This window comes from Canis aureus, chromosome 5 (assembly GCF_053574225.1).
Source record: "Canis aureus isolate CA01 chromosome 5, VMU_Caureus_v.1.0, whole genome shotgun sequence".
Classification (NCBI taxonomy): Eukaryota; Metazoa; Chordata; class Mammalia; order Carnivora; family Canidae; genus Canis; species Canis aureus.
In genome coordinates this window covers 41,588,217-41,612,575 of record NC_135615.1, presented here as the reverse complement: position 1 = coordinate 41,612,575, position 24,359 = coordinate 41,588,217, and the positions used below count along the sequence as shown (strand labels likewise).

Here is a 24,359-nt window from a genome sequence, read left to right as displayed (position 1 = left end):
GTTGGGCTGCACGCTTGGCATGGAGCCTACTTTAAACAAAACAAAAGAATAATCTTTTAAAAACAAAAATAGCAACCTTCAATACCTTTTTCTACTGAGTAAGATGTATTCAGAATAAAATCCAAGTTCCTTTGCAGACTGCAGGTTTTCTTCATGATCTGGAGCCTTCTCTCCACTCTGTCCCCTGCTCCGCACTGGGTTCCAGAAATTACCAAGATCTTTCCTGCCTCCCATATTTACACCCAGCTCTGGAACTGCCTGGAAAGTCTTGGGTTGGGTCCTGTTCTCACCACTACTGGCTTTGTCTCCCACTTCCATTCTCAGTTCATGTGTCACCTCCCGACCCATGCAACCTTCAATTGTCCCCTCTCCCCATTACCCTGTTCATTACTTTCAGAGCATTTTAAGCAACCTTCAAATGCTTTTTATTTGTTGACCTACACACTGTCTATCGCCTTTGCTAGAATGTACATCCTATAAGAGCAAGGACTTGGTACGCATTTCTCACGACTGTATTTAATGCCTCACCCCGCGTCTGCACAGAGTATAAGCTCAGTAAATACGTGCTGAAAAATTAAATGAAGGGGTGAAGCACTCTGCTGAAAAGCCTCTCTCCCTCTGAACCCCCTGCTAGTCTTTGTTACTATCAGTAGAGGGCAGCAAAGACCCTAAATTATCTACCTTCTGACTGATTATGCTGGGCAAAGTCCATAAAACTTATTTCCTTTTGCCAAATAGTAGACGTGGATTTATCAGGAATTTCAGGAAAATGTCGAGCCTTACAAACTCTTTCTTCTCCTTGTTTCTGAACCCTTCTCTGCTCTGTACCATTTATAGAATTTTTTTTTTTTTAAGATTTTAGGCTGACAACCCTCCTCAGGAAAGGAAAGCAGATGTTGAACTGACTACGCCAAAAGAAAACCCAGTGGCCTGGAGCCTGTCCCTTTCTGCCTGACAAGTTAGTGTGGAAAAAAAAAAAAGACACTCTGATCATAGCTGGCAGCTGTTTGGAATGCGAGGATTACAGCTCTACCTTATGGTGTGTGGGGAGGAGTAGGGACCGGCTAGGCAGCTGCTGTTTGTGTTTTGAACACTTGTAAGACCAAAGTGTGTGTGTTTATGCTTCTGTCTTCTGCTTGTATGTTTCTGCCTATGCCATCTCCTTTTTCTGTCTAACAGCCCCCCCGCCCCGCCCCACCCCAGGGCAAGAACTCTATGGTCTCTTGCCTTTGTGTGCTCCTGCACTGAGGGTGCCCCCTGAACCCACATAATCGGCAGCGGAATCAGCATCCACACACTCTCATGATGGTGTTTTCATTCACTCTCCGCCCCACAAATACTAACTGAGCCCCACGACTTCCCAGGCCTGGGTCTGTTCTCTGTGGGTACAGATACTTGACTTGATTGAAAGAACTAGAATCAAAAGGGAAGCTGGGGTTCTCAATCTCAGCAATATTGACATTTTGCACTAGATAGTTCTTTGTTGTGAGAGCATCATAGGATGTTTAGCAACATCCCTGGCCTCTGCGTGTTAGATGCAGGTCACACCGACCCCCTAAGTTGTGATAAGCAAAAATGTTTCCAGACATTGCTAACAGTCCCCCTGGGGGGCCAATTTCCACCCAAAACTTGAAAACCACTATCTTAAAGATCATGATGGATAACTTTGGGGATATCTTTCCAGCCTAGGCCAGTGACCCCTTTCTCCAAGCACTGACCCTCCTCCCTGTCCCATGCTTGTCTGCTGTGACCTGAAGCCTGTGGACTTGCTATATTGGTCATCTGACCCCACTTGGGCCTCTCGGCTTCTTTCCTGTGGGAATTTGAAACCAGGACCTAGGGACTATCACCTGGGTTCTTTGTGGGTTCAAAACATTAACACAAATTTAGGAGGTGTGGATGAATGTAGGATAACATGGGGCCAGCAAGCGAAGATATCCTACTGCAGAGATAAGGATGAAATAACTCCAGAGAAACACAAAGGAAGAGGCAGAGAGAAGGTTCTAACATTTTCCAGGCAAGCCAAACTTCCTGCCTTGGGTAGTTTAAGATATTTCTGTGCAATTATAACTAATTGCGCTTTCATGCCAGGGCAGTTTCTTGGTGTTTTTTGTTTTTTGTTTTTCTGTTATTGGCAAATAAGTCCTTACTGGTATATTCTCTGTGGCCTGGAACTGAAATCATAACTAAGAAACAAGGGATCTAGGCGGTTGAGGGGCAGTTTCTAGCCCTCAAGGCAACTCCACCTTTCTCAGCACAGGTGCTATGTTCTCCTTTCCCTACCAAATAGCTTCCTTACTCTCTCTATAGAGTTTTCTCTTGTGTGGTATTTTTTTTTACGATTTTATTTATTTATTCATGAGAGACACAGATAGAGAAACAGAGACATAGGCAGAGGGATTTTGGCTCCTCATTGGGAGCCCAATACAGGACTCAATCCCAGGACCCTGGGATCATGACCAGAGCCAAAGGCAGACGCTCAACCACTGAGCCACCCAGATGTCCTGAGTTTTCTCTTAATTTTGGTTTCTACAAAGCCTAGTGTGCCATGGGCATGACTCAGCTTCTGGTTGTCTATTCACCACCAGCTTGAGTGCTAACAGCAAGCCCAGGCGAGGTTTCTTGGCTCAGATTCCTGACCAAGTGAGTGTGACTGGCTCATGTGGCAAACATGATTGGCTGCCTATCCAACAACCATCCCTCCCAATTAGTTTTGTTCAGGTGAACAACCCCAAGTGAGAAACTAAATTGGTTTGGAAGGGCAAAGAGATGGAAGAGGAATCTTCAGGAAGGGTGGGGAGGCTTATGGGAAAGAATTTTATCCTTGATACAAGAGAGCAAAGCCTATAGAAGAGCTAGGCCATGCCCTTCCTGCTGGCTTTGACATATCATATGAGGATATGATGCTTGAAGCTGTGGTTGTATGGTTTACTTTATAGTCACAAAATGAAATAAAGCCAAGAGAACTAGAGAGGAACTGACAGAGGGCTATAACATCCTTGAGTTGACGATTTAACCAACCCTGGAGCCATTCACCTTTAGACTTCTTGTTACATGAGATAATTAGATGTCCTTACAGTTTTAGCTACTTTGACTTAGGTATCCTGTTACTTGAAGCCAGAAGGATCCCAGCAGATACAGTACAGCTCATCTTTTCAGGCCAGGTCACTCAGGTCCTGGGTCACTAGCTGGCTACCCTGCAGATTTATTGCTGTGGAGTCCTGCACCTACCTGCAGTCCATATGTTTGTTCCCCACCCCAACCTTTTATTATGAACATTTGAAAACATACAGAAAAGTTGAGAAAATAATACAATGAATGCTTAAATATGCTTCACTTATATTCATCAGTTGTTAACATTCAGCTACATACATTCACTGGACATTTTCCCCTATATAAGGGCTTTCTTTCTGAATCATTTCAAAAGTAGTTAGAGACTTTATGAAGCTTCACTCCAAAATACATCAGGATCTACCTCCTAAGACACAAGGGCATTCTTTTGAGTAACCAGTAACATCCTTTGGTGCTTTTTTGAGTTTGTCTTTCTCTTTTTGTTCTTATCCAGGATTCATCAAGAATTACATGCTGTTTTAAAGTCATCCTACAGGGATCCCTGGGTGGTGCAGCGGTTTAGCGCCTGCCTTTGGCCCAGGGCGCGATCCTGGAGACCCGGGATCGAATCCCACGTTGGGCTCCTGGTGCATGGAGCCCTGCTTCTCCCTCTGCCTGTATCTCTGCCTCTCTCTCTTTCTCTCTGTGACTATCATAAATAAGTAAAAATTTTTAAAAAAAGGAAAATAAAGTCATCCTACAGTCTCTCTTTTATTTTAAAACAATTCTCCTGCTTTTTTTGTTGGGGGCAGGGATGGGTCTTTCCTGTCATTGACTTTCAGGCCAGTTCTTTTATTATTATTTTTTTATAAAAGATTTATTTACTTGAGAGAAAGAGAGACAGAGTGCAGCAGGGAGGGACAGAAGAGGGAGAGAGGAGAGAGAGTCTTAAGCAGACTCCACACTTGGCACAGAACCCAACATGGGGTTTGGGGCTCAGTCTCACAACCCCAAGATCATGACCTGAGCCGAAACCAGAGTTGGATGCTTAATCAACTGAGCCATCCAGGTGCCCCAGGCCAGTGCTTTTTTTTTTTAAGATTTTATTTATTTATTCATGAGAGACACGTAGAGAGAGGCAGAGACATAGGCAGAGGGAGAAGCAGGCTCCCCACAGAGATCCCGATGCAGAACTCAATCCTGGGACCCCAGAGGGATTACGACCTGAGCCGAAGGCAGACGCTCAACCACTGAGCCACCCAGGCATCCCCAGGCCAGTGCTTTTATAGAATGTCCACAATTTGAGTTGCCTGGTTTTTCTTCCAGATTATATCCAGTTAAAGATTTTTAGCAACAGCTCTACAGGAGTGAGGCTGGGTTCTTCTCAGTGCATCACAACAAAAGGCACATGATGTCACTGTGTTCTTTCATAGGTCACACTAAGTTGAATCAGTTGATTGGGGTGCTGTCTGGTAGCACTCTCAGTCATAAAGACATATCTTTCTCCTTTGTGATTAAGAAGTAACCCGAGGGATTGTACTGTGAGAATATGAGAGTATCTTGTGCCCCCAAAACTTTCAGCCACTGCTTTAACAATTATTAAAAAGGCTTGCCTGAATCAACAATTTGCAATTGTGATTGCAAAAACCACAATTTAAAGAAAATCTATCATTTTTTCTACATTTATTAGCTGACATTCCACTGTTGAAGAAAAAGGGTTTTCGTTTCCCTCACACACACTTCTGCAATTTTCTTGAGTATCATGATGAACTCAGAATGTTCATTACCATTCTCTTGCTTCTTGATCTTCAGTTTGTCCAAAATGTGTTCTCCTTCAAAATGGGAGCCCTTTCAAACTGGTTTCTATGTCTTTCTGACACTTGCCTGTTTTTGAGCATTTCTTTGTTCTTCTAACAGAGGAAATCCCAAGCTCATCTTGTACCTTCCTTGGCCCAGATCTGGAATCAGACCTGGTTCTTTTCAGGAAGAAAAAGTTGTTAGAAACCAAGAACTGAGTGAGAAGAGTGCTCATTGCAGGTGGGGTGTCACTGCTTCTAGGCCTTTCTCAGGGGACAGAGTCAGGAAGTGTATTTTATTTTAAATAACTAATTTATCTCAGTCCTCCAACTCCAATCCAACACTATAGGGTCCTTCCTCTTTTCCCCTAGTCCCTATTTTTATCTCCTTTTTCCCACATTGAAAACCCTGGCTTTCACCGACATCAGTATATTTGCTTACTTACAGCTCCCTACAATACACTGAATAGTTCAGAATCACTATGTCTCTACCACAATAAACTTACTAATAAAGTACAAGATTGTTTGCAGCTTTTATTTTATCCTTAGAATATAGCTGACTAAAGGTAATGGTGTGTTTAAAAGGCTTTTAACCTTGAAATAAATTCATTTGTTTCTCTTCAAATTAGGGTTTTCCTCTCCATGTTGATTTCTTTTTTTTTTTTTTTCTTTGTGGTAGTGGGCTTTTTATTTTATGTATTTTTTAAAGATTTTATTTATTTATTTGGGAGAGAGAGAGAGAGCACGCACAAGTGGAGGGGAAGGGCAGAGGGAGAGGGAGAATCAGACTCTCCTCAGAGCAGGGAGCCTGATGAGGGCTTCAATCCCAGGAGATCATGACCTGAGCCAAGTCAGATGCATAACGGACTGAGTCACCCAGATGCCCCATTATTATTTGTATTTTTAAAAATGTTATTATTTTTATTTTTTCCAATTTTATTGAGATATAATTGACATTGTGTTAGTTTCATTGTGTTAGTTTCAGTTTCATGATTTGAATATGTATGTATTGGGATCCCTGTGTGGTTCAGCGGTTTAGCACCTGCCTTCAGCCCAGGGCGTGATCCTGGAGTCCCAGGATCGAGTCCCACATCAGGCTCCCTGCATGGAGCCTGCTTCTCCCTCTGCCTGTGTCTCTGCCTCTTTCTCTCTCTCTCTCTCATGAATAAATAAATAAGATTAAAAAAAAGAATATGTATGTATTGCAAAATGACTACCACAGTAAGTTTAGTTAACACCCATCATGAAAATATGGAACCTCATGAATTTACAGATTGTGTTTGTACAAGGCCTGTGCTAATTTTCTCTGTATCATTACATTTTTAGTATATGTGCTGCTGAAGGGGAGCACTGATATGATTTTTTTTAATAAGTAAAAACAGTGCCATAATTCAAAAGTCAAAATCACATGAAATGGTAACTCAGAGAAATTTTCTTCAATCCCCATATATAACAAATTGTATTAGATTCTGGTTTATCCTTTCTTAATTGCAAAAATAAGCAAATACATACATATGTCCTCATTTTGCCTTCTTTTTTATTCAGATGGTAGTATGTAGTATATACTTCTTTGAATCGTATTCTTTTCAATTCCTATTGTCCTATATATTATATATACAAGCCTTTCATAGCAATAATTTTTCTCTATGTGGTCTATTGTACTCATTTTCTCAAATATATTTTTACTTACTTTAATTATTAGTTTGTTGTTGTTGTCATTTTTAAGTAGACTCCACATCCAGCCTGGTGCTCAAGGTGGGGCCTGAACTCACAAGCCCTAGATCAAGACCTGAGCTGAGATCAAGAGTTGGATGCTTTAACCAACTGAGCCACCTAGGTACCCCTTTAATAGTTAGTTTTGTATTAAAGCTAAAATAAGGGGCATCTGGGTGGCTCAGTGGTTGAATGTCTGCCTTTGGCTCAGGTCATGATCCCAGGGTCCTAGGATCAAGTCCTGCATCAGGCTCCCTGCAGGGAGCCTGCTTCTCCCTTTACCTATGTCTCTGCCTGTGTCTCTCATGAATAAATATATAAAATATTTTTTTAAAAAGGAAGCTGAAATCTTAGTTTCCCCACACACCGTCTTATTTTTGTTATTTTCTATCAGTTCCCCCAAAATATTTAAATTAGTTAATAATTTCTTTCCTCTCATCCCAATTTACCAGCTTCTCATTTGAATAAATATCCTTTTACCCCCATCAGTAACTATAAAACAATCAACAAATATATTCTGCTTTTCTTTTTCTTTTAAAGATCTTATTTATTTATTCATGAGAGACACAGAGAGAGAGAGGCAGAGACATAGGTAGAGGGAGAAGCAGGCTCTATGCAGGGAGCCCAGTGTGGGACTCGATCCCAGGACTCCAGGATCATGCCCTGAGCCAAAGGCAGACGCTTAACTGCTGAGCCACCCAGGCATCCCATATTCTGTTTTTCAAGTGGACTGAGCAAGTACTTTCCTTATAGCCATCATAGTTTTATTGGTAACTACATATTTATGCTCATCATTAGTCCTTTAATCAATGCCTTTCCCTTTTGGTTGTCTAAAAAACCTTTCCTTAGTAAATTCCTCAGGAATGCCACATGGGAGCTATATTCTCTGGTTCTCTAATGTTCATTACTTTTAACATGTTGGCTAGATATAAAGTCTTTGCCTTAGTGTTACCTTTCTTTGAATATTTTCAATATGTTGCTCTATTCATTATGGAATAAAGTCCAAAGATAGTCACTTAAGTCACTTGATATTTTAACTAAATGCCCAAATGATTTTTCTCTTTTTTGGTAAACTCCAGACATCTTCTAGAATATATCTTGATAGTGATCATTCAGGATTCATTTCCTAGGTACTAGTGTCAAATCTCTATTTCTCAGGAAGTTTTCCTTAAATGTTAGCTTTTAAAATGTAAATTAGTTTTCAATTTCCATTACTTCTTATTTTCTTATTTGTAGGTCTTCTAACAGGAGAATACTCATCCTAGGTGTATGTGTGTTGATATTCTTGGCTCACCTTCTATATCCACCACTTTCTCTTCAATCTCTTTGATTTATTGAAATTCACTCGTTTTCACCTCCTAGATCAGTTATTATCTCTTATATTTATTCACCCTTAGGTCCCATTTTAGTCTCCATTTCTCAAACAATTAATATTAATTCTGAGTTCTCCTGCCCCATTTCTGAGATTTTCTAATTTTTATTGTAGTCTTTTCTTAATGTTTTATTAGTTTGTAAGCTCATCCTGCAATAATGTTATATTTTTCATCTGTTTTTAAGCATGTCTTTCTAATATGTTTTCATTGTTGGCATGTTATTATGTTCTTAATTGGCTATTTTTTTCTATGATAACAGTGTTGGATTTTTTCCCCAGTTTGAGATACAATTAATGTATAATATGGTATAAAGTTTAAGGTATACAATTCAATGATTTTATATACATATATATTGTAAAATGATTACCACAATGAAGTAAGTTAACACATCCAGATTAATACTGGATTTGACCATGATCAAATTCATTTGTTTCTTTTTATATGAATTCAGTTTGTCTTTTGTGAAAAAAGGGTGAGTCTGAACAGCTTTTCTGGCTTCAGTGCTCTAGATCTTCCTCTTACGAGGTCCTCACAGAGTTCTTTTCTAATGGCCTTCTGCGTCCTGAGATAATGGTTTCTTTGCTCTTTTATTTAGACTTTCTTTTTCCTTTCTTCTACCCTGTCCTTCCCCATAGGGGTTCTACTCTTAGAGCTCTACCCTTGGAGTGAAACTTTCTCCTGAAAGGGGGCTTTGTAATTGTGAAAGTTCATAGAGCCAAGACTATACCAGCATCTTTGCATCTTATTGTGGACCCCACACAGCCACAGCTTTATTGGAGTGTTCGCAAGTCCTCCTCATTCCAGTTGTTCTCAAATTGCTTCACTCTGCATTTCACTAAGTCCCATTGTCGGTTTTGGAGTTCTCAGGATCGTCAGATACCTCACTGCTCCCTCATGCGGCATGGATATACAGTGTGTCTTTAGTTACCGGTGATTTTCTTCCATCTGCTTATATTTTGGGTTCATGAAGATATCATGTTCATCTAGATTTTTTAAAGATGTTGACATTGAGCCTTGGATTTTGCCATTAGAGTTTTCTGTCTTTTTTTTTTTTTTTTAAGGGAATTTCGGAAGATTTAAAAACTTTGCTGCCTCTGCTACCATCTTCCTATCATTTCCATTGATTCATTTGTTCACTCATTTACTCAACAAATAATTTTGAGTCCTGAATTGTAATCTTAGGCCTTTTCATCTTCTCTTGGTGCCATTAACTTCAGGACCCCACTGCTTGTTCTGGCCTGACTGCCATTGTAATGACCTGATTCCCCTTAAGCCCATAGGTATCTTCCACCTAGGGCTGATCATTCATTGCTGGGAGAAGCCAAGAACCCTCCTCCCCACTGCCTCTGTGCAGCCAAATCTAAGAGCTACATGCCCTGGGTTTCTTGCTTCTCTTGCCACATCTGGACTTATGCTATAAAAGCATAGTACGTTAGGGCACCCGGGTGGCTCAGTCGGGTAAGTATCCAACTCTTTTTTTTTTTTTTTAAGATTTTATTTATTTATTCATCAGAGACACACAGAGAGGCAGAAACATAGGCAGAGGAAGAAGCTGGCTCCCTGTAGGGAGCCTGATGCAGGACTCAATCCCAGGACTCTAGGATCATGCCCTGAGCCAAAGGCAGATGCTCAACCCTGAGCCACCCGGGCATCCCTAAGTATCAAACTCTTGATTTCAGCTCAGGTCACGATCTCAGGGTTGTGAGATAGAGCCACTTGTTGGACTCCGAGCTCAGTATGAATCTGCTTGTCTCTCTCCCTCTGCCCTTCCACATCTCCCCCCCGACTCTCTCTCAAATAAATAAATAGACTCTTAAATTTTTTTTAAAAAAAGCATAGTGCATTTAATCTAGCTTTCCAAAGGGCTGCTAAAAGGATTGCATGAGGTAACTTGAGGCATAAAAGAGTTAACTCTCCCTAGGGTAAAGCATGACCAGTGGGAAACAGAAAAAAGGATGGAGCTTAGCAGATAGATTCCTTCTTCCTACTTTCTTCCTACCTGAGACTATTACAAGGCACATTATTTTTTGTTCTGCCTGTCCCGAGACATCCTTGAGGTTCACTAGGGCACCATCTGCCAGCAAAGGAGTGCTCCGTGGTTCTGCACCTCCTCCACATAGAGGAGGGGCCTATTCTAATTCACTGGAGAGTCAGGTATAGGCGAATAGCTGCCTCCTGGAGTGGAGAGATGCATGAACAATGATGAGCATCTAGAACAAGGAATAGGAACCTTGGAAATCATCACATAATCACCCACCACCCAGTTCCTGCTGCTGTGTCTTTGCCAGATGGTCCACACTCTGCTGAACTTATCCCTATGAGGTATTCACTATGTCATTTTTAGCCTTAATTGTTTGAAACATCTCCCTTTTCTCTGTTTATTAAATTTTAAATTATATTTATTGATCTATGATTTATAATATAAATTATGTTACATTAAAATAAAACTATAGGGCATCTGGGTGGCTCAGTCAGTTAAGCGGCTGCTTTCGGCTCAAGTCATGATCCTGGGGTTCTGGGATCAAGTCCCATGTAGGGCTGCCCTGCTCAAGGAGGAGTCTCCTTCTGTCCCTCTCCCAGCTCATTCTCCCTCTCTCTCTCTTTCTCAAATAAATATTTTAAAAACAAAATAAAATAAAACTATAATTGTATATAAACCATATATAATTATATAAACTACAAATAAAAATATAAACTATAAATTATAATTTCTACTAAAATAACATTAACTTGATATAGACATATATAACTATATATGACTATAAGTTATAGTATATATATAAAGTACATATAACATAATTTAAATTATAGTATATATTAAGTTACATTCTATAATTTAATGCTAGTAATTATATAATATATAATTATATACTGTAATACTATATACTATAACAATTATATACTAGGATTTAAATTATTAGTGTACACTAGACTATATACTATATATTATACGTAATATTATTACATTATATACTATATTTTATACAATTGTAATATAAACCATAATTTATCTGTAGTTAGCCCTTTTTTGATATAAACTTAAATGGGTTCTGATGAATCCACACATAATTGTGTGACCACCAATACAATCAAGTAAAAATATTTGCATCACTCCAAAAAGATCCTTCATGCCACTATATAATTAGTTCCCCCCTCTTCTTCCCAGCAACCAGTGATCTGATTTCTGTCCCTATGGTTTTCACTTTTAGTGCACGTTATATAAACAGAATCATATGTAACCTGTTATGTCAGACTTCTTTAGCTTAGCAAAATGCTTTTGTAATTCAGCCTCCTTGTTACATATATCAGTAGTATGTTGCTTCTTACTACTGTGTTATATTCCCTTGTAAGATGTGCCACAGCTTGTTTATCTGCTCACCTATAGATGGACACATGGATTGTTTTCAGTTTCTAGTGATTATGAATAAAGCTTTATAAACTTTGGGTACAGATTTTTTGTGGGCATATGCTTTCATTTTTAGTGGGTGAATAACTAAGAATGCAATTAATTGCAAGGTCATATGGTATATGTATATTTAACTTGATTAACAACTTTCAAACTGTTTTCAAAAGTGGTTGTACTGCTTGGTATTCCCAGTACTGATGCACAAGGGGCTTTTTTAATTAATTTTTAAAAATTGACAAGAACTACATGAACCCATACTCATTATTTAAATAAGTCAATCAACACATTATTTAAATAAGTCAATCAACACAGAGATGTAAAATTCCTATTTCTCTTATCAATCTCTCTCCACTCCTTACATGTGGCCGCTGTGATCAGTTTGGTGTGCATAAAAATCCTTATTTTGTAAAGAATTAAAAACTCTTTGAGGAACCACAACTACCACCAAATCCTAATACCTACTAGAAGGCATGGCATGGTGGCAAGACTGCTGGCATTGGTATCAGCCAAACCAGGATTCTGATCCTATATCTGCCTCTTTCCAGTTCCAAACAAAGTGGAAATAGCAGCATGTATATACTGCTTATAATTAAGGTAGATAAATGTATCTCTCCTCATAATTAATATATGAAAATAAAATATTTAAATATACATTATGTACATATTTGAGTTTCCATTTGCCATTCCTAATGAATATAGATTTCTAATTTTTCTGCCATTTCTGGACAGTAAAGGTTAACACATTAATACATCAGACTGCCCTGGGTCCTAGACAAGGTACATTAGTGTGAAATATTCATCTGGAACTTTGTTGTGCAAAAAAGTCTGCAAGAAAGCCTTAAGATGAAAAACAGGAGCAGGGACTATAGACAGCCTATTTCTAACATTTATAAATTCACTGTGATTGACCAAATGCAGTCTTGAGTTTAAAAGCATTAAGAACCTAGAATGGTGAGTGTGCCAGGAACTGGATGGAGGGAGTGGACAATAGGGGGGTTGCTGTTCAACAGGTATAAAGTCCCAGTCATGCAAGATGAAAAAGTTCTAGATCTGCTGTATAACATTGTGCTTATAGTTAAGAATGCTTAACTGCGTACTTGAGAAGTTAAGAGAGTAAATCTCACATTATGTGTTCTTATCACAATAATAAAAAAGGGAGGAATGTTAGTGGAAAATTGGTGAAATCCCATTGAAATCTATAACTTAGCCAATAATGTTGAATTAATGTTAATTTCTTAGTTTTGACAAATGGATCCTGATTATGTAAGATGTCAACATAGCTGAAGGATCTACAGTGACTCTCTGTACTGTCTTTGTAATGTTTCTGTATTATTCCAAAGTAAAAAGGTTATTCTTTTTTTAATTTTTTTATTTTTTATTTATGATAGGCACACAGTGAGAGAGAGAGAGAGAGGCAGAGACACAGGCAGAGGGAGAAGCAGGCTCCATGCACCGGGAGCCCGACGTGGAATTCGATCCCGGGTCTCCAGGATCACGCCCTGGGCCAAAGGCAGGCGCTAAACTGCTGCGCCACCCAGGGATCCCAAAAGGTTATTTTTTTTTAAGATTTTTATTTATTTACTCATGAGACACACACAGAGAGAGAGAGAGAGAGAGAGAGAGAGGCAGAGACACAGGCAGAAAGAGAAGCAAGTTCCATGCAGGGAGCCTGACATGGGACTCGATCCCAGGTCTCCAGGATCAGGCCCTGGGCCGAAGGTGGTGCTAAACTGCTGAGCCATCCGGGCTGCCCAAAAGGTTATTATTTTTAAGTAATTAAAACCAAGTCATCTACATGAGGGTATTTGCTGTATGATTTTTATCATGGCAAAAGTTTGGGTAAAAACCATTTAAGTAGTAACTGGCTAAAAAAAAATTAGTTTGTATCATGTAGTTATTAATAAGATAAAGTTGATGGTGAGTATTATGTAACAATGTGGAAAGCAGTGCATAATATATTGTTAAGGAGGAAAAGGTTACTAAAGCTTTTATATTATGATCTCATTTGTGTAAATCTATATATATTTTAAATTTTATGTAAAAAATAGATATATGTGTAGGTTAGTATAAAAGATGCCTAGAAAATTAACACCAAACTGTTTTCATTATAATTTATTCAGGTACTGGTTAGGTAAAGCTATGTCTATTTTACAAATATGAATTATATGTATAAGTCGTGTTGAATATTTTATTGAGCTCAGGACAGCCCTTAGGCCTGGTGAAGAGAGGCTCCTACCTCAGACCTCATGTATTAAAGTCTAAAAATCAGCAGCACACAATGAAAAGGTAAATTTATTAAAGAACCTAAGGGATTGAGTACTCACTGCTGACACAGAACAGCCACAAATGTAGAGTCCACACTGGTGACTTACACCATTTAGGCCACAGGATATCTCTCTCTGCATCTCGCCTTCTGTTCTAGAAACAATAGGTGACTTTTGCCAAATGTCATGAGGATTTGTGGGTTGTTCTGCCAACATCCTGGAAGGACATTGCTTAGGAGTGTGAGGAAAATTTGAGCTGTGGAAGCACTTAGGTAAGAGAAGAGACAAATTAATTAGCTTGTCAAATCCTTCTTCTCGCATATCATTGATGTTATAGATTCCTGCATAATAAAGCATCTTTTCCCAGGAGTGCTTAGCATGTATTTTCTTGCTTTAAGTCCTGGTTTACAGACCTATAAGTATTACTGCAGTATTTGCAGTTGTTACATATAGCAGCCAAAGAACAGTTTGCAATATTAAAGAATATCATTCCTAATTCCTTTTTATGCATAGTCCAGACATGGCATGCTTGAAGCATGAAGCATAATCCCAGTTTTTTGCATTAGCAACTGATGGTCATGCACACAGGAATTGCAAACAATTTTATATTTATAAAAATATTTTATAAAATATAAGTAAATCTTTGTAAAGATTGATTGATTGATTTTAGAGAGAGAGGTGGGGGAAAAGGGGAGGATCTCAAGCAGACTCCCTGCTAAGCAGAGACCCACACCCACCCATACCCACTCTCAATAGGGGGTCAATCTCATAACCCTAAGATCATGACCTGAGTTAAAATCAAGAGTTGAAGGCTTAACCGACTTTGCCACCCAGGCACCCCAAGATAAAATTAAATTTTTAAACAAGTAACTAAGCTTTATTTGAATAATTTTTGTTCAGATTTTACTGTTAATTAATTATTATTATTTTCTTTACTCTTCAATAACTTTTTGAGACCACACAGGAAAAATAATTTTAATTTTTCAGTATTTTAACATTTACTTTAATTACTTTTTTTATGAAGAAGAGGCAAACTTGGAATCTTTTGAACATGATTACATTTAATCTTTTAATCCTATAGATTGCAGAGAATGAGAACAAGCTGGCATTGGAATATAACCACACATAATGAACGTGGAACTCAGAAGAGGACGGGCTGAAAAAACAAAAAAGTGGGCTGCTTAATTTTTTTTAATTGCAGATGAGATTTAAAAAATGAAAGTAAACAGATTTCTGCTAAACATGACCCACATACAATTTACAAACATTACAAATCATTTACTGAACGAAGACTTAGTGACTGAGCAAAACAACAAAATGAGCAAGGAAAGTATTCTTACAAATCTACGACCAGCGCAAGTCAGATAACAATTGTGACCATATTCATTACTAAAAGGTGTTTTTTTTTCCTGATCAAAAGATGACAATGAAAAGGACAGTTTTTTATATAAAATTCACAACTAGAAGAAACAAACACAATTCCAGCCTGCCTATTAGACAATAAAGAAATTACACCCAAAAATTGGCAGATTGGATGAGAAAAATTAAAATTTTGAATCTTTACTGTTTATCAGAAAGTGACCCTACAAAAAGCCTGTCATGATCTTTTTAAATCATGATAATGCTTCCAGGTCAACATAAGTTGATTCAAATTATTGGAAAAGAATTTTCCTTTGGGGGCACCTGGGTGGTTCAGTCAGTTAAGCACTTGCCTTCAGCTCAGGTCATGATCCTGGGGTCCTGAGATCAAGCCCTGCACCGGCTCCCTGCTCAGTGGGGAGCCTGCTTCTCCCTCTCCCTCTACCATTCCCCCTGCCTGTGCTCACTGGCTCTATCTCTCTGCCAAATGAATAAATAAAATCTTTACCAAAAAGAAGACTTTTCCATTGGATAAAGATGGGAGGAAATGTAATATTTCATAGTATAATAAAATGTTTATTCAAAAGGAGAAACTGCAGAAACTTTGTTAATTTTAAATTGAAAGACTGTATTTTGTTAGTGTTACTAGACATTTCCCAGCCAGTCTTCACAAGCTGCTCTGGCCAAGGAAAGTATATGGGAGTGGAAATACTTAGGTTCTCAATTAAAAGAACACACAACGTTACTTACAACGAAAAATACATAAATAAACAAAACAACACAAAAAAACCTGCCTATGCAAATACCAGAACTACAAAAATGTCTAAAGTAACAGTAACTAAACAAGAGTAATCAACAAGGAAATTCATAAATGAGTAAATAGGGTTATAAAATATTGCTGTGATTATTTTTAAGAGAATAGTAGTAGATGTTGTATATGTAACCAGCATCTGACAAGAACAGCACAATATTCATAGAAAACAATGGAAAGTTTCTAACTTAGTGGAAAAAATAACTTCAAAATTTGATGCCAGAATAACCAATATATAGATGGATAAAAGCTAACCTCTTGAAAATCACATAAAGGGAAGAGAATGCTAAACAGTATTGAAAGTGAGTGAATAAATTACACATATAATTCTAAACATTAATCAGTACTTTAGTTTATAGTAGGGTAGATTATATTAATATTCATCTTACATACTGTCAAACTATCAGAAGATGAAAATAAAAGATATCGGGCTTCCTGGGTGGCTCAGTGGTTGAGCGTCTGCCTTTGGCTCAGGGCGTGATCCTGGAGTTCTGGGATCGAGTCCCACATCGGGCTCCCTGCATGGAGCCTGCTTCTCTCTCTGCCTGTGTCTCTGCCTCTTCTCTCTGTGTCTCTCATTAATAAATAAATAAAATCTTTAAAAAAAATAGAAGATATTAAAATTAATGAGTAGTTTATTAGTGATGCCCAATATAAAAAATAGAATCGCAAAAAATAACTGACTTTTAGGCACTGATTTAAAAAAATGATGAGGGCTAGCTACTGATAATAGTGGTGAGTAAGGAACAATCATTTTTTGTGAATGATAGACAATGCACCATTTGAATTTCTTATTAAGAAACAAGTTCTCATCTGTACCAATAAGTGATGGCATCCTTGAAAAATTCAATGATGGCATAGATATTTTCTCCATCTGCCCAAATAGGAGGCATCATGATGAAAACCATGTCAGATCTGTCACTACAACCACTATTCGACACACAAAGAGAATGTTAATGAAACACCATTAAAGCAATCAGGTTTACTTTACACACAATAAAAAGATGGATTAGAATTGTACAAGAAATAAAAGATGATCCTTAAGTTAAAAGAACTGTGATTTTTTATTTTGCACAATCCACAATTACCTAGTGCAAACTGTTGCCTACTGTTAGTAATGTTAGCCAAAGCTTCCAGAAACTCCCGACACTTGCTCTGATAGGACTTAGACTATTTTGCCTTTCTAAGACTCATTTGTTTTTTGATTTAGAGAAAATCATTTCTCTAAACTGAAATAAACTGTATGCAAAGCATGTAATAAATGTGACATTCCTATAAAATATTAGAAAATCAGAACAAGTAAACAAAAAAGGTTTGCAGTACTATAAAAAAGAATGTTCAGATACAAACAATCCCCAACTAATTTCCACTGAAACTATTTTAGGGTTATTATAAATCAACATATAATGCCAATTCAAGAGATTTTGAATAATCACAGAACATACTGTCATTTTTTTTTGGTTCTCCTTATAATTCCAGCCTCAAATTTTTTGAAAAAAAGAACTTAAGAAATATTTTCTCTATCTAGATACTGCTTTTAGAGAGATTGGAAACTGCAGTAAAAGTGGTAGTGATTTATTTTTTTTAATTTAAGTTCAATTAATTAATACATAGTGTATTATTAATTTCAGAGGTAAAGTTCCGTGATTCATCAATCTTCTATAACACCCAGTGCTCATTACATCATGAACCCTCCTTAATGTCCATCCCCCAGTTACCCCATCCTCCTACTCCCTCCCCTCCAGCGAGCCTCAGTTTGTTTCCTGTGATTAAGAGTCTCTAATGGTTTGTCTCTCTCTCTGATTTCATCTTACTTTACAAAGTGATAGTGATTTCTATGATTAAATCAGAATATTTTGTGCCACTTTCATTGGTAATAATTTATTGTGAGACCCCATCACACTATTTGAAATGTTTATGTAAAATCCATTGTTGATTCCTGAATATAAATCGTCCTGCAATAACTTTATCGACAACCTCAGTTACTTTTGGCTTACCAGCAACTTTCCTCAAGATTAAAATTAATTAAAACATGAGAATGCAAATGACTTAAGAACAGGTGACTAATTTGGCATTACTACCATTAGATCACAAGTTATGTAAAAATCCTTTATAACAATGTAATTAGTGATTTAGCTGAAATAAAAGATGGGAAAAAAATGAATGTATATAATAAGTCATAGTAATGTATGGATCATGCATGCGATTGTTACCACGCATCCAAAATCAGCTAAACAGAGAAAAAATTAAAGATTGGTCAACTTTCAGGTTTGCTGATATTCAGTCATACAAAAATTTGTTTTCTCGATCTCAGGTTAAGTGTTCTTACCACAATGAAATCATTTTTGTTAAAAAAAAGGGGGACAAAAAAGATCTGTATTCAAGAAGGATAGAACATATTTTATTATATTGAACAGTTTGTTAGCTTGTTTGTAGCTTTTAAAGATTTAGACATATGAAAAAAAAACAAAACAAAAACAAAAAAAAAAAAAAGATTTAGACATATGGTCTCCCATTTTTATTTTAGCACAAATTCAGGGGGGATGTGAGTGGGTGTATGTTAATTTTATAATTAACGCTAATAATAACAACTATTTATTAACTGCTTATTATAAGCTAGGCACTGAGCTTGTTACTGTTTATACAATGGCTTACAAAACCATTTCACTTTACAGCCAGGAAAACTAAGGCTTGGAGAGGCAAAGCTGCTTGCCTAAATAATATCGAAGCTGAATCCGGTTTACATTCACTGTGCCCATCCTGATGGGGACTGGCTGCTGAGGGCTGATGGCACTCCAGGGAACGGGCTTTATAAATGCAGGGCCTCCTCTAGGAAAGATCTGTCTGCCCCTGAAATGCCACAATCATGCACTGATTGCTTTTTGTTTTTAAAGACTTTCCAGTCTCCAAAAGAAACCAGTGAAACTGGAAATGCCTCTAGGGTGCCTAAGATGATAGCATGTGAAACCAGTAGTATTTCTTATATTTTTTCCCACCAAAGTAACCCATCAGGCCAAAAGTGAATTCTTAACTCCCAGGAGTCCGAGAGCTCAGCCCAAAATATTCTGACCTATTTCTTTCAAGTCTTGTGCTGTCTCTTTAAAATCATACATATATTTGTCTCCATACTATGTATTTATATAAACATAATATTTTTATTTTATTCAAATACTTTATTTTATTTAAAATATACTTAAAAATAAATATGGCATCTTTATATTTATATATATATATAAAAAGTTTTCCTCCAGGTCATCGAGTAAAAATGATGCTCCAGAAGAGAGTCTATGTTTTTAGAGCTCAAGGACTCTGTTTGGCATTCTTTCTGTTCCTCTGGTTTGAAAAGCAGAGCCCTAAACTGCCATCAGTGGCTACCTTGGTAGGGTTTACTTGACCGTTAGGTGAGCTCAGGACCCTGCAGGAAAAGGGGAAGCTGGATTAACTCCATCCCACCTTAGTTCAGGACCTGTCCTGTTTGTCTTTTATTTTAATCACCTCCTTAGTCTGCCTCTGACTGTCATTACAGTTGTCCAGTGTGCCTGCCTGGAGAGCTCTGGGGGGCAGGGCATTGAGCAATGAATGAAAGAAACTTTCAAACTTGATACTCTATGATCCTGCAATTCTTTAAGCCCTATGCAGCAACAGTTTCAAGAAAAATGTACTTGACTCAGTAAATATTTACTCAGCTCTTTTTAAAGGGCTAGATACCTATACAACGCAGTGATGAACAGTCTTCTTGAAACTCGGTTTCCTAGGAGGGATATAGACAAGCAGGTAACTGTAATTATAGCCTACAGGCTCTAGCAGGAGAAGCCCAGAAGCTCTAGAAGTTCAAACGAGGGTCACCAAGCCTGGAACAGTGGAGAGGGATGCTAGCAGACTTTTAGGAAGAGGTGCCAAGAGGTTTGAAGAATGAGTAGAAGTTTGCCCAGGTCCTTCTGAATACCTCTGGAGTTGGGATTAATTTCTGCTAGTTTCAGGTCCTTTCTCTGCCCTGCTGCATTTTGTTTACCCATTCTCCTTGTCAACTAAGATATTTAGGAACAAAAGTGCTAACTTTTTTTTTAAGATTTTATTTATTCATTCATTTGAGAGTGGGGGGGGGGTTGTTGAGGGAGAGCACAGAGGGAGAGGGAGAAGCAGACTCCATGAGGAGCAGGTAGCCCAATGGGGGACTTGATCCCAGGACCCTGAGATTATGACCTGAGCTGAAGGCCGATGCTTAACCAACTGAACCACCCAGGTGCCCCGAAAGTGCTAACTTTTTAATTATCAATTTTAACCAGGGAGGTGAAAAGAGAATAAGGAGCCCATCCCATTACACAAAACAATTATCAGAAAGGATGACTAGACTCCAGGCTTTTGGCACCAAGGCTATTGGACAGATCCTAAACTCACTTTCGATGTTCACAGCTGTTTAACCCAGGGCAAGAGAGGGGGGTGATTGATGCTGCATTTGCCTCCTGAGCTGTGAACACAAAGGAAAGAAAATATCATTCAGGGAAGAAGCAAGCTCCTCCTTCTAGTAGTATGGTTTTTGGTCATCACACAGTAGACAGCCAAGCCAATAATCCAGCCTGCAAAATTGCCAGCTCAAAAAACCAAATCCTTTGAAGTGGCTAATGAATACACTCTTTTTAACTTACTCCCATCTCATTGCTGAGAGCTGTGCAGTTGCTCCTGGGCAGAAGTTTCACTAATGTAGGGATGTTGACTGGCCACTGCATCAAATATTTATCAAGTCACAGATGGGAATCTACAAAGAGTTTGCAGAGAGGTTTAGTGTCTCCCTTTGGTTCTCGGGGAAGCACGTCACCACCGCAAAATGCAAGCCCACAAACACACACCTTTAAGCTGATGCTGATGGTGGCTGACCCATTTTAACCAGGTTAAATGAGGCCCCACTTAAAGAAATTACTGTTTTTTTCTTTAAAAGTACAATGTCGGGATCCCTGGGTGGCACAGCGGTTTGGCGCCTGCCTTTGGCCCAGGGCGCGATCCTGGAGACCTGGGATCGAATCCCACGTCGGGCTCCCAGTGCATGGAGCCTGCTTATGTCTCTGCCTCTCTCTCTCTCTCTCTCTCTCTCTGTGTGTGTGTGTGACTATCATAAATAAATAAAAATTTAAAAAAAATTTTTTTTAAAAGTACAATGTCTTCACTGTCCTCATTTTTACAAAATACCTTTACATTAGAAGAGGAAAAGAGAACTCACCCATCACTTCACCATCCAGACCGTATTGTGCCGATCTTTAAAAAAAAAAAAAAAAAAAAAAAGGGATCCCTGGGTGGCGCAGCGGTTTGGCGCCTGCCTTTGGCCCAGGGCGCGATCCTGGAGACCCGGGATCGAGTCCCGCGTCGGGCTCCCGGTGCATGGAGCCTGCTTCTCCCTCTGCCTGTGTCTCTGCCTCTCTCTCTCTCTCTCTCTGTGTGACTATCATAAATAAAAAAAAAAAAAAAAAAAAAATTAAAAAAAAAAAGATACTATATCCAATGTTTGAACACGTTTTGCTGTTTTCCTTCTCTCATTTAGCAATAGACTCTTAACATCTTTGCATGGCATTTTCCTACAGCATATTTTTATGTTTTTATACAATAATCTAATGTATGAATGTGCCATGATTTACCCAACCAGTCTGTTGAGGTTGAATATTTAAGTTGTATCCAGCTTTCCACTACATAAGTGATAGTTTTGTTGAACATCCTTATCATTATTTGTGCCCAGTGATGATGTTTTCTGAGGCAAATGAGTGGAAAAGGAATTGTTAGGTCAAAGAGTTAGTCTGTTGTACCAGTGTATGTTTCCAAGATCAGAGTCTCAGAGGGGGTGGGGCTGGCACTTTCAGGGTCCTGTCCGCTTACCAGTCTCAAGCTCTCAAGCAGGATGGCCTGTGAGGTCAATGAGAGCTGCAAACTGGTCAATGAGAGAGTTTGGGGGTCGCTTAGTCTTTACATTTGTTTGTTTTTGTAATAGCCTCCTTGAAACTTGAACTTTTTTTCCTCTTTAATTTAACAGCTATCTTATTTCGCTAATCTCCCATCTTTATTTAGTGACACTGGAGAGAAAGAAGGATCTCTTCAATGATAAACAGCAGCAGCTGGGCCCAATAAGGAGTTATGGCTTGCTGCTTTGCATTAACTATCAACCACAGTTATTACGCTGAGTCTATCAATATCTTTTTCCTCTAACAATAGAAGGCAGGCTGTTTCCTGCAATTGAAGTATCCTAGAGCAGAGGTTCAGTGATATGTAGAAAAAAAAGTAGAGGGGGGTCGTTAAAATAAAATTGCCAGCTTTTTGTTTGGCCAAATAAAGATATTAACATTAAACAATGGCATTTAACACATGGACACTTAAACCAGAAAAAGGAGGAGGAGGAGGAAGTAATTCCAGAATAAAGTGCATCCTCACCTAGGACAGAATAACTGGTGTTCTTACACTGATACTCACATCGTCCTTATTTTTCTTCTCACAAAGGATCAGGAGACAACCTTTTGGACTGGCATCAGTCTGTGAGCCTGGCTTGAGAATCACTGTCTGACAGGAAACCATGTCGGCCACACGGAGTGGGATCTGACCCAGTCCTCTTCCTCCCTCGACAAGAGAGAAGTAAGAGAAACCCTCTCTTCCTTCCAGAAGTCCCTTCCAACTAGCTTGGTCTATGTGGCATTTCCAGAAGGTAGTAATCTGGGTATCATTTTCATAGCTTGTACATCTCCACAAACCACCTATGTTTTTACTTATTTAGCATTTGTTTTAAATCAATTCTTTCTTAACTTCAAAAATCAATTTTTTGATAAACTTTACAAATGTTAAAAACCAATATCATTTGTCATAAATAAAGTAAAATGATGTTATTCTAGATTCTCTATCTAATTTACCTTCCAAAGATTCCAGGATCGAGTCCTGCACTTTCTTGGTTTCAAAAGAGAGAGCGATGAAAAAGAGAAAGGGAAAGAGATTGATTAGCAAGTAAAAGATGTCGAAGATATATTAGCACAGATATGAGATCCTGTCCTTGGCACAACTACAAGAATTGAAGGAGAATTGGAATGGAAATAAACTTCTCACCATGCAAGGTCATGTATTTGGATGCTCTATCTGTGCGCCACTAGTAGAGGTCCCACAGTTTGGAAAGTACTGGTGAAGTAGAATGAGAACCAGACTTGGTTTTGAGCCCCAGACTGGCACATTGCTGGCAATAAATCCTCAGGCAAATCTCTTCACCTCTTCTTAAACCTCAGCTTCCCCAGCTATAAAATGAGATGATAAGAGTCTCCATTGGGGTATCTCGAGAATAAAGCATTTTGTGATTTCTAAAATGCTATACATGTCATGCAGGATTAGCCTCACTTGTGAGAGAGCATTTTTATTTCTGGGTATCAAATCTTTTCTCCAGAGGTCCAGAATACATCTCCAGGCTAACCATATCATGATAGCCTAAAATAAATAAGTGGATTAAAGTCTTTAAAAATGAAATACTGGATCCCACATGATGTGGAATAGTACCTAGTAGGACTGAACAAAGCTTCTTAGGAATTTTGATTACTCGCTCAATGGCTCTAATCAAGATACCAGGACTGTGCCTGCTTCTTTTCACTTCTATTGTCCCTTGCACCTAATTCAGTGTATGGCATGTCAGAAAGACTCAGTAAATGGTAAGTGCATGAATGCGATAACACCCCCATGTTACACTTTAGTGTTAGTAGTAGATATCTCTGGTTTTTTGCCACCCAGCAGGGCATTAATCATATTTTAATTTTTCTATATTTCATGATGCTTTGCCATCTTGGGACCTTGCAGACTCAGCAAGGGACGGCCCTTTCCAGGGCGAGCTAATTCCTACGATTAACAAACAACTAGGGGCACCTGGGTGGCTCATTCGCCTGCCTTCAGCTCAGGTCATGATCTCAGAGTCCTGGAATCAAGTACTACATCGGGCTCTCTGCTTGGCAGACAATCTGCTTCTCCCTCCTTCTCACCACTCATGCTTTCTCTTTCGTTCTCTCTCTCAAACAAATCTTTAAACATTAAAAAAAAAAAAAAAAACTTGCCTGTGAACACCCCTTTATTATGCAAACCAATCCATACATACCCTATCCACCTCGTTTTATCAGGCTCCTGCAGTGGACACTATGCCCCTGCCCTAAATCACAACAAAGGCTCTTACCCTCTCCTTTCTTTTCCTTACTCTTGCCTCTGCTCCCTGGTGGTTCCTCCATGTGGTTCTGCTTGGTGTGGCTGGCTCCCTCCTCTTGGGAACTGTAGGTAACAAACTATCTTTTCAATGGCAATCCTCTCTTGATGTCTTGGCCTGGCCTAATTGGAATAACCAACTCCAGGTACCTTTTTAAAAAAGGATCAACCTTGAGCACACGCCAACACCAATTCAGCACATGCCAACACCAATTCATCGTTAAAGGCAAGTTATCCTATCCTTCCCTCCCACTGAGGGAAGAGGATGAGGCTCAGGTCTGAACCAACCAATTCATGGCATCAGGATAGTCGTAGAGATGAACACACGAGCACATTAAAGTTGTAATGAGTGTTTGGCGGGGACAAAAACTGTTGATTTTTTTTCCTGCT

General features: G+C 38.6%; 1 long non-coding RNA gene and 1 other non-coding gene across 7 annotated transcripts in view; one reads left to right on the top strand and one right to left on the bottom strand.

Annotated features, from left to right (window-relative positions):
• LOC144314062 (uncharacterized) overlaps nt 1-22,630 on the top strand; it is a 38,975-nt gene extending 16,345 nt beyond the window's left edge. For 3 of the 6 annotated variants that reach the window (XR_013379724.1, XR_013379725.1, XR_013379723.1), the window contains one exon: nt 22,251-22,630. This is a non-coding gene — a long non-coding RNA (uncharacterized LOC144314062). Of the gene's footprint in view, nt 1-855; nt 959-14,684; nt 14,776-22,250 lie in introns of all 6 variants that reach the window. The other 3 variants (XR_013379727.1, XR_013379726.1, XR_013379728.1) reach the window with 2 other exon arrangements.
• LOC144314997 (U6 spliceosomal RNA) lies at nt 6,091-6,198 on the bottom strand. The gene has a single exon (XR_013380820.1). It is a non-coding gene; the product is annotated as a U6 spliceosomal RNA (small nuclear RNA).
• Nucleotides 22,631-24,359: the final 1,729 nt, after the last annotated feature.